The sequence below is a fragment of the Equus przewalskii genome, chromosome 8 (assembly GCF_037783145.1).
Source record: "Equus przewalskii isolate Varuska chromosome 8, EquPr2, whole genome shotgun sequence".
Taxonomy (NCBI): domain Eukaryota; kingdom Metazoa; phylum Chordata; class Mammalia; order Perissodactyla; family Equidae; genus Equus; species Equus przewalskii.
In genome coordinates, this window is record NC_091838.1 from 69,815,453 (window position 1) to 69,826,945 (window position 11,493).

Genomic DNA, 11,493 nt, shown 5'->3' on the forward strand with positions numbered 1-11,493 from the left:
TCAAGCCTGCAGCCTTGGTTCCAGCATGAACACAAGGGGAGTCCATTGGTCATAAACTGAAGTGAGGACTATTCAGCTCTCCAATGCCCCACCCCATACCCCACCCTCCCTCCCACCCACCACCATGAAGAGGCACCAGAAAGAATTCTTTTCCACTTTCATTAGCAGTGGTGGCCTGATTTAATATAACCTCAAGCTCAATTGCTTTCACTAAAGCAAACTTAATTGGGATGCCTTTAATCCCCACAGAGATTTCTTCTCAATAAGCTGGATGTTGGCTTTGCCATGAGAACTGTGCTTTCTGCTGGGGAGTCTGCAGCATAAGTCTTTTGGAGTTCCAGGAATGCATCAGTGGTCAGTACATTCTTCAGATGACAGCTACGGTTTTTGAACCAATCCTCACAGAAATGTCTTTGAAGGATGTAGTCAGACTTTGACATCTTCTCCCTTTGGGGTCAGAAATATCTCAGAACACACTTTCCTCAATGTTTTGAGGATAGGGCAAATGAGATTGCAATTAGAAAAAGCTAAAGATGGAGTTTTGTTCTTAAAATAACTCTGAAAACTCAGCTATAAATTTCACTATCACGCTCAGAGTACATGAGGTGAAACTATAAAATATGCCTGCTTTGACAGTGTGACTTCCAAATATGGTTACAGTTCTCTCATTTTTCCAAATAATCACCAGAATACCACCTATTAATAGAAAGACTAAGACTTGAACCTCTCCAACAATTGCCGCAGAAGTATATAGCCATTTCCATTCCGTCCTGAGGGGCAGAGGGGTTGATTCTGTACTCTCTACTCTGTATTCTTATTTCTAAATAGCAAGAGAAGAAAGAACTCAGGTCTAATCTGATAACTATCATTTCTTCTCACTGCTACATTGTGCCACTATCAGACTGGCCCTGCATAACTTGACACTTGATACATGACCATTGCTACTAAGAAGACTTTGTTGATCTACGTCACTGGCCAGAGTACAAAGAAGCCCCATGTTGGAGACAAGCTTGGCCACTTGGTCCCAATGTTTGACCAGTGTGCCTGGGTCCAGCTTCAACCACTACTTTGATAATACCAGTTTTCTCCTGTCCCCCTCCACTTAGAGTACTTCCATGACCCTGAGCCACCTATGTAGGCTACCTCTTAGGGGAATGTTTTTTTTTTTTTTAAAGATTTTATTATTTCCTTTTTCTCCCCAAAGCCCCCCAGTACATAGTTGTATATTCTTCGTTGTGGGTTCTTCTAGTTGTGGCATGTGGGACGCTGCCTCAGCGTGGTCTGATGAGCAGTGCCATGTCCGTGCCCAGGATTCGAACCAACGAAACACTCGGCTGCCTGCAGCAGAGCACGCGAACTTAACCACTCGGCCACGGGGCCAGCCCCTTAGGGGAATCTTTTTGATCACTGGGCTTGAGTTGGACCACCCTGATCCATCCTGGCCCATCTTCCTAGCTTCAATTTTTCTAGTTTCTTTTTGTCCTTGGACTATTAATGCAAACTGGTCCTCCTTTTCCTCCTCGGGGACCAGTTTTGCATGCCAGGGGTCTCAGGGATGGATATCTTGACTAAGGTTGTACCCTTCTCAATCACCACTACTCCTCATGGTTGCCTGTTCATTCAAAATCTATGCAAATGAAGGGGTCATGCAATGACTCTCTTGAACAAAGATCTCCTTCAGGACTTTTGTCACCACCTCTACTTCAAGAAGAGGACAGTATTTTTCAGGCATCCCCTCATCAATTCCAGCCTGATAGCAGCAATGTGCATGCAGAAAGGAACAACTATTGAAGGGTATGAATGGGATGCGGGCTGGTTCCTTGTCATCATAACATAGCGATGTGTTACGTCCTCAGAATATCTAGGGTGGCATGGAATCGACATTGGACAAACTGCTTGGGGCAGGGAGGAAAAGCATCAAGAATAGAGTGATAGATGGCTTTGCCTACCCTTTTCTCATCTGGCGTGGAAGTCAAGCCATTAGGAGCAAGCCTACCTGTGCTTATCAGCTGACCAGCGGAGAGGGACCTCATAGAGGAGATGAGAACTGAAAGGGAGCTCCAGGACTGAATTTTGACACTGGCATTATTATGAACGGATTTAGCCAGCAGCCCTCGAATGTGAACCTTTGAGATAGCAGAGCTAGCAAGGCTGCTGCTGTGAACCTGGAGTACAAATTTGTGCAGGAAATCTGCCTGTGGTGCTGAAAGCCGTGGGCCCTTACCTGTGTTTGTTCCAGAGGCCCAGGCAGCTGCCCTTACCTGCTCATCTTTTTCCAGGGTCCTCCTGGTCAAACAAATCAATTAAAAACATCAACTGCTGGAGGAACACAAACACCGGCAGTGGGAGAGGGCCTGGAGGGCTAAGCTCTGTTTTCAGTTACTCTGGGTTTCCAAGCACGTTCCAAAAATATAACCCCCACAGCCATGGCAAACCTGCCTTTGATGAAACACAATGTACGATCTCTGATGTTGACACAGAACAGATGCGACTTTGATTTTGTTTTAATCTGTTCTTGATAGAAGAGAAATAGACATAATGGATTTTTGGGGTGGTTGGGTGTTTTTTCCCTCATCACATGCATACCTAACACCGAGAGAGTCCTTCAATTCTGTCTCTCTGTCATTGATCCTTTCTGTAACTGGGAGTCTCTGGTAGACTGGGTCTTGCTTTTCTTGTCAACCAGATAGGAGGAAGGTTACTGCCCCCACGTCCCTTCCATCTGGCTCAAAAAAGCATCTGTGGGAGCTGCACACCAGAAGAGTGTCCTCAGACTGACAGGCTTTGAGATAGTGGCTTGTCAACAAGGATCTATAAAGGCATGGCTGAACAGTGGCCAAAAGGGGCAGTATCCTCACCTGCCCCAGATATTGCTGTAATCTAAGTGAAAACAGTGGGCATTCCATGCAAAACTGACTTCAAGGCAAGTCCCAACAGACTGCAGCCGATACGCGCCTCCTACAAAGGTCTTGCAAAGCCGACCCTGGGTACAAAATGTCCTTTTCGAATCCTCCCTGCAAGTGTGGACAGAGATCCTTTGGGCGTGGCCTGAGCACAGAATGTTCTTTGGTGGTGGGATGTCCACCCTCACATGATTCCACTCCCGTGACAACAGTTGTTATAAGGGCAGATTGTAACAGACAGTGAAACAGGTTGGGCTCTATTATATTAACCCCAGATTGTTTGATTAGATGATAACGAGTATAACTGGATAGCTGCTGAAGCCAAATTTCCAATTTAATTTACTGTTGAACTTTCCTTCTTCCTACCCAAAAAGTACCCTTCAAGGAGAAATTTATTTTAAAAAAGAGGGAAGAAAACACACTGAGGAACTATGGCTTAGGTTAGTAGGTGTTCTGTCCTATGTCAAGAGTGGTGTGGCCTTTGGTGTCAACTCAACAGGCTCACCAGGTACCGGATTGACTCAAAGGGATGGAAGGAGGTCTTGTGTGGGAGAGGGAGGCAGGTTTTGCTGGCCTTCCCAGCCCTCCTCATTCTCTCACCACTCTCAAGGGGTTGGGGGTATGGGAGGAGGGCTACAGGAGGTTTCCTGGTTTATAAAACTGGTAGGATTACAATCTGGAATCTTGTCTTATGCTCTCCCAGAATCTAGTCTCTGCAGCACAAATTAAATTGCCCTAACTATATTTCTGAAAGAAAAATCTGGAAATAGGGATACTTTCCCAAAAAAGATTTTGCAGAGAAAAGGACAAGGTCGTACAGAAATAAAAAATGTTTACATATCCAAAAGAAACAAGATCTTTAGCTTGAAGAGGTATCTGCACCCCTATGTTTATCGCGGTATTATTCACAATAGCCAAGACATGGAAATAGCCTGAGCGTCCATTAATTGACGAATGGATAAAGAAAATGTGATGTAACTCTCTCTATACAGTGGGATATTATTCAGGCAGAAAAGAGGAAATCGTGCCATTTGTGACAACATGGATGGAAACCTGAGGGCATTACGCTAAGTGAAATAAGTCAGACAGGGGACGACGAATACTGTTCAATCTCACCTGAATGTGGAATCTAAGAAAACTGAACTCATAGAAACAGAGAACAGATCTGTGGTTGCCAGAGGCAGGTAGTGGGGCGAGGAAAATGGTGAAAAGGTACAAAGTTACAGTTACAAGATAAATAAGTTCTGGGCATGCAATATACCCCATGGTGACTATAGTCCTCAATGCTGCATTGTATACTTAAAAGTTGTTGAGACAGTGGATCTTAAAAGTTCTCATCACAAGAGAAAAAAATTGTAACTATGTGAGGTGATGGATGTTAACTAAACTTATTGTGGTGATCATCTTGCAATCTAGAGATACATCAAATCATTATGTCATACAATTTAAACTAATACAATCTTATATGTCAATTATGTCTCACTAAAACCAGAAAAAAACTTACAGGGAGATAGAGAAAAGATTGCTGGATTGTCTTATTTTGTAAGCTAGCTCCAGAAAAAGAAATCTATTTCTACTTTTTATATATTTCACATGTGTTAGAAGCACATCCTCTTGGTGACTCTACTTTCCAGACTCAATATCACGTATATAACCAAGAGGATGCTTGTCATTTTGTTTGCCATGTTCCATGGCAAGGGCCATGATATATTATTGTTACTCAATAATTGTTTTGACTTTTCAAAAAATGTGTTTTAACTGTCATTTTTTTTCTTTTTCTTTTCCTTTTTTTTTGGCTTGGGAAGATCAGCCCTGAGCTAACATCTGTGCCAATCTTCCTCCACTTTATATATGGGTCACTGCCACAGTGTGGCTGACAAGTGGTCTTGGTCTGCACGCAGGATCTGAACCTGCGAACCTGGGCCACCAAAGCAGAGTATGCCAAACTTAACCAGTACACCATGGGGCCAGCTCCAGTTAACTGCCAATTTTATAGTTAATGAGCATTTCATAAATAAGCAGAAGACAAAGAATGCCCTCATTACTGATGATAATAATGAAGATGATGTTAGGAGTAATGAAGAGAAAACAAGATAAAAAAAAATGGCCTATGTAGGGTAATCTACCAATTTTCTGATGAGTAGGCACAAGTAAAATGGGAGTTCCAGGGCCTGAATTCAAATCCCACTCCTACTTCTTAGAATGGTTAGTTGGCAAAGCACACTATGTCCCATCCTCACTTTCTTCATCTTTAACATGGAGAAGACGATTCCTCACAAGCTGTGAAAAATCAAATGAGAAAATTGTATGTGAAAGCACTTTGCAAATGGGTTTGTACAAACATAAGGAGGTAATTTTATTATCAATCATAAAGAATTACATATGTCTTTCAGCATCCACTCAAGTGTTAAGACATCTTAACCACAAACTATCTATAAAAATGCAGAATGGCCAAGAATGACATATTCTTTTTTTATTGCTGTGTAACAAATGACCGCAAACTTTGCTGTTTAAAACAACACCCACTTACAATCTTATAGTTCTGGAGTTCAGAAGTCCAGGCAGGCTCTACTGGGTTCTTCGCTTAGGGTCTCAAATGGCTGAATTCAAAGTGTCAACTGAACTGGGTTCTTATCTGATGGCTCTGGGGAAGAATGTGCTTCAAATCTCATTCATATTTTTGCCTGAATTCAATTCTTTGGGTTGTAGGACTGAGGTCTCTGTTTTCTTGCTGGCTATCAGCCAGGTACTACCACTCTCAGCATCTTGAGGCTGCTCTTGATCCTTGCCCCATGACCCCCTTCCTCTCAGCAACTTCTCTTATGTCAAATCCTCTCCCTCTGACTTCCTTTATACCACCAGCTAGAGAAAATGCTGCTTTTAAGGTGATTAGATTATGTTCACCAGGATAATCGCTCTTTTGATTAACTCAAAGTCAACTGATTAGTAACCTTAACTACACCTGCAGAATCCATTTTTCCATGAAATGGAACATAAGCATGAGTGTGATATCTCATCATATTCACATTCCTGGGGATTAAGATTAGACAGCTGGGGAGGGGGGCATCTTAGAATTCTGCCTACTACAGATTGCGAACCCATTGGAGGGTAGCTTTGAACATGTACACTATGTCTCTTCTCATTAAGATGTGAGGATCACATTTATATACTTGCAGTACCTAGCACGAATCCATGTTCACAGCAGGTGCCTAATGTGGGTTTGTTACATAGAGACATAAGGCTTCTTTGGGGACATCTGCTTTGAAATCTCAGCTTTCATAAAGAAAATAAGGACAGAAAGTGTTTTTTATCCTGTTATTAACTGCATATCCACCTTGCGCCTCTGTCACCTAGCAAAACACTCAACATATAGTGAGTCTATAAGAAATAATGTTGAATGAGTAAGTGGATGAATGAATGATTGAAAGAATTTTCCACTTAGGCTTAACGAATAATCTCCTCTGACATCTGAATATCAAACTAAGGGGTTTTTTTTCGAAAAAAAGATGTTGGGGAAAGCTCCATAGTAAAATTGTGTTTTTGATTTTACCTGTTAGGCACCTTTTTTTTTTTTATTTCCTCAGGGATTTGTTTCACTGTGATGTACTTACACTGAATAACGCTGTTCCCCATCAGCATAGAGGGACCAGTGCTTCCAGACTAGAGAGAGATTTGCCTACATCAAAGCAGTGTTCTGCGTCAGGCATCAGAGGCCAACTCCACAAGCCTTCTCTTTGAAAGAATTCAAGAACCTCACCAGTCTGCTAAGGAATTTGACTGCATGGTGCATCATAACAAGCTAGATTCTAGCTCAGCAAAAACTAAGCGGCTCCTACCAAACAAAGCACAAAAAACTCTTCCATCATGCATCCACGAAAATGACAAAGCCTCCACACTGTTTCAAAGCTTCCTCCTTAGAAGCCTGATTGACCGATATTGGATTGAAGCGAGGCAGCTTAATATCGAAGATGACAGCTGGCAGTATAACGGGGAAATGCAACCCACCTTGCTGTGGATAAATCAATGTTCTGCTCTGGGCCATTACTGCATTAGTGGCTGGTTATCATTTAAAAATAAAAACCTGCAAATATATTGGGTTACACCTTCATCAGACTGTCTCTCTGGAGGATCCTCTTATGATTCTTCTGTTTTCCAAGTTGCACAAAATAATTTCCCATTAGCCATATCCTAACATATTCTACTTACTAAACCAAAGCCATTTACATAATGGGTAATTTAACACACACACTCACGCTTTAGCTAATTATATGTGTAAACAAATACCTTGCTAAAGGTTGGCCACACGTGGAAAATGCAAAACAACTGGATTGTGGTGGAGGCGGAAGACGGGAGCAAGGTGCATATGTTACAAGTTAAAGAGCAAAATATACTAACACTACCTAATATTTATGATAGCACTTGCTACACTGTTCTAAGCACTATATTCGTATTAATTCATTTAATCCTCACAGAAACTGTATGATGTAGGGTGTGCTGTTACTACCATGTCCCGCTTGGAGATGGAACTCTGATGCAGAGAGATCAAACAGCAGAGCTGGGCACTGAACTCAGGAAGACAATGCTCAGACTCTGCTACTGCTAGTGTTCTCAGTGGTGGGCTTTCCAAACTCCACAAACATTTCGCTATCATGTGACTAGGTGCTGCCTCCTGCTACCGAGTGGCTGCAGGTACCTTGCTCCATTTCTCTAAGTGTCAGTTTCCACATCTATAATATAGGGATAAAAATAGAACCAAGCTCCTAGGGATGATTACAATGAGGATCATTCATTTCTTCATTCAAAAGATGTTCACTGAGCATCTAATAGGTGCCAGGCACTGTTGTGGACAGTAAACAGAAGAGACTAACCCCTTCCCTCACGAAGCATGCCTCCTAGAGCAGGGAGCAGACAATAAACAAGAACATAGTAAAACCACACAGACTCTACAGCCACTAAAGCAGTAGAGAAGGGGCCTCTTTACTGCTCTGATCATGTATGAGCATAACTTTTGGAGTGAAAAAGCCATTGGGACATTGGACATACCACAGAGATATTGGTTGTGCATGCAGTATTCCCTTGCTCAACACACACTTAGAAAAGTTCATTTTTGGCTTCAGGATACCACGTTTAATGAACGATGGAGGCTGTGTCCGCCTGCGGTCTGTGCAGGTCTGTCTGTGGGACCAGAAAGTGATCTTTCTAATGTAGATGCTTGAAAAATGATCATTTTCTAAGGTACCTACAACTGAGGAATTCTCACCTTTTCCTTAGGTTTTACATTGTGGTTGGCTTTAGCATAAATCAAAGAAAAAGTTGGCAAAGATAGTGTAACTTTCAGGTACCAACTGCATAAAAGGCTCTATCTCAAGACTTCACTTTGGTGCAGAGAATTTCCCTCTCCAAGAGCTGGTCAAAGCCATCCACAGAAATGGAGACCAAGAGATGCCACCCCAGGAGAGAGAGGTTGATGAGACTTTTTAGCAAGGTGTCAGCTTGTATCATCAGAATCCAGGCTGTACCACTTACTATCTGGGTGATCTTATACAAGTTACATAATCTCTTTATTCTTTTTTTTTTTTAAAGATTTTATTTTTTTCCTTTTTCTCCCCAAAGCCCCGGGTACATAGTTGTATATTCTTAGTTGTGGGTCCTTCTAGTTGTGGCATATGGGACGCCGACTCAGCGTGACTCGATGAGCGGTGCCATGTCTGTGCCCAGGATTTGAACCAACGAAACACTGGGCCGCCTGCAGTGGAGTGCGCGAACTTAACCACTCGGCCATGGGGCCGTCCCAACCTCTTTATCCTTGTTTTCTCCTCTGCAAAATGGGGGTTATAGCAGTGCCTATTTCACAGTGGTTACAAGTGTTCAAACATCTCCACTTGAATGTTTAAATAGGCACCTCAAATTAAACATATCCAAACATATCCAAATTAAACCTGATGCTTCTGATTTTCATCCGCGAACTACTCCTACCCTAGCCTTCTCCATTTCAATAAATAGCAATTCCATTCTTCAAGGGGCTCAGTCCCCAAACAAGCAAACAAAAAAGTAAACTTTCTTGATTCTTCCCTCACATCTCATATACGTTCACAAAATTCTGCCACCTCAATCTTAAAAAATATGTCCAGAATCCAACCACCTCTCACCTTTAACTGCTGAAACCCTTGTTTAAGTCACTAACATCTCCCACTGGATTGTTGCCTTTTTACGTAATGGTTCTTGGCTCTCAATAGTCAATTCTCAATGCAGAGGCCAGCAGGATCCTTTAGAAACATAAACCACCTCATGACATTCCTTAGCTCAAAACCCTGCAATGGCTTCCCTTTTCACCCAGAGTAGACTCAAATCCTTACATTGGTCTACAAGCCCTACACAACGTCCCTCCTCCAGCCCTTCAAGCTTGTGTCCCCTCTTGCACTCTCCTCAGGTCACAATGGTCTCCTTGCTGTTCCTTGTCATGCATGCTCTTGCTGTTCCCTCTGCCTGGAAGTAACTGTTCCCCCAGATATCCACATACAAGCTCCCTCAGTCCTTCAAAGCTGTCCTTCAAAGTCACCTCTTAGACAAGGCCTATCTAAACACTGTCTCAATTTCCATCCCCCAACCCTCCAGCCAACCACACACGTACACACTTCTTCTTCCTCAGTTGTTTTTGTTTTCCTGCATTGTACAAAACCTTCATTACCTTCTAGCGTAATTGATAAATATTTATTTTTAAATAGCCTGTTTCTCTTCACTAAAGTACAAGTTCCGTAAAGGCAGAAATCTTGTCTTTGTTCACTCCTGTATCTCTGTCACCCAGAACAGAGTTTCTCAACCTCAGCACTGTCGACATTTTGGGCAGGATAATTCTATGCTGTGGGGGGCTGTCCTGTGAACTGTAGGATGTTTAGCATCATCCTTAGCATCTGCCTATCAGATGCCAGCACCTCCCCAGCTATAACAAGCAAAATGTCTCTAAATATTGCCCAATGTCCCCTGGAAGGCAAAATCTCTCCCCATTGAATTTCACCGACTAAAGCAATGCCTAATGCAAAGCAAAGGACTGGTAAGTACTTATTGAAAGAATAAATGAATGTTAAACGAGTTAATATCTTAAGTACAGAGAACAATGTTTGGCACATAGTAAACACCCAAGAAATGTTAATTATGATGAACGTGTTGTTTTTATTACTGTTGCTGAGTTGTTGCTTACATCTAGAATAAATCATGGAGACAATCAAACTGTATTAAGTAGAGCCCTAGGATTTGATACAGATTTCATTTTTAAATATATTCAAATTATTTTTAAAAACAGAAGTACAAAACCTCACACTGAGAAGTGTTAACACATTGGATACAACCAATTCATTAACTTGTGTTGCCACGTTAACTTGTTTTTGTGCAGACCTCAGAATACATCATCTTCTGCCATCTCTGTGCATATATTTTAACTTCTTATAAATGTGTCGCTGATTCGGAAGGCTGTAGTTTGGCACTAGTGTTTATTTTTATTCCTGTCTATTCCTGTCGGCTCATGTAAAACTATTCAAGCAAGTATTCTATGGTAGAGTTGTATCAAACATACATTGATTTAATCTGCCCAAATTCAACTATACAAGCTTGGCCAAAAATTAAAGAGAGAAAGCATAATTTTCATTCAACATGAATCCCTAAATGCAAGCCAATTACTTCATCTGGTGCTCAAATAAAGTAACAGCAATCTGTTCTACCCTGGAGGAACAATTGACTGGATTAGATTTAGTAGAAAGACGGGACACTAGACACAAAACTGATATACTGTATTTAATGGGAGATTTAGGATACTTTTCATGGGCAACACTGACCATGTATGTTTACGGTCCTTTCTTATGTACAGTCTCAAAAGCCAAAAAGTCTTTGAAAAACAGCATTTTGGAGTAAATCATTTGGCCACAAATTCTGCGAGGTTATTTATGGTCATTGTTTCCCCTCAGAAGAGGGATGGTGGACCAGTAACTGATTTTCAACTCACTTGCTGCTTTTGAGCCTGATGCCTAAGTAAGATGTTACCTAATGGTACAGCAATACCACTGTTGAGCAGACCATTCAAGAAATGCTCCCTGCCTATACTCCTCCTGTGAAAAGAGTAACAGAAATGGGAAGAAATGCAGCATATAGATGGTTTCTGTGCTTAATATAAGTTTGAGATACTTCTTGTCTCATTTTTATGTTTATAATATCAATTTAAAGTAGTTGTGATATAAACCATAGTAACCACTAACCACAAGGACTGAATATACTCAATGCAAAGTCTTATTTATTATTATAATAATTATAATCATCATCATTGTCATGGCTGATGGTTCATCTTGGAAACCAAATTTCTTATTAGCATTCCTTCACATTTCAGCAATGGTTTATTTGAAGAGCATCCTGGGATTACAAGGCAAACTGCTAAAAACTGTTCATCTGCTCAGACATGTATTATCTTCTCTGCTCAATGCAGACTATCAATAACATTGATAAATCTCTAATCATTCTGATCAAATAAGAAAAGAGGACACAAACAACCAACAGAAGAAATAAAAGAAGGGACATCATTACAGCTCCAATAGACATGAAAAGG

The 11,493-nt window shown here is 41.4% G+C and overlaps 1 long non-coding RNA gene across 1 annotated transcript; it reads left to right on the forward strand.

Annotated features, from left to right (window-relative positions):
* Positions 1 to 3,113: 3,113 nt before the first annotated feature.
* On the forward strand, positions 3,114 to 6,995 carry LOC139085339 (uncharacterized). The gene is made up of 2 exons (XR_011543622.1): positions 3,114 to 3,411; positions 6,488 to 6,995. It is a non-coding gene; the product is annotated as an uncharacterized lncRNA (long non-coding RNA).
* Positions 6,996 to 11,493: the final 4,498 nt, after the last annotated feature.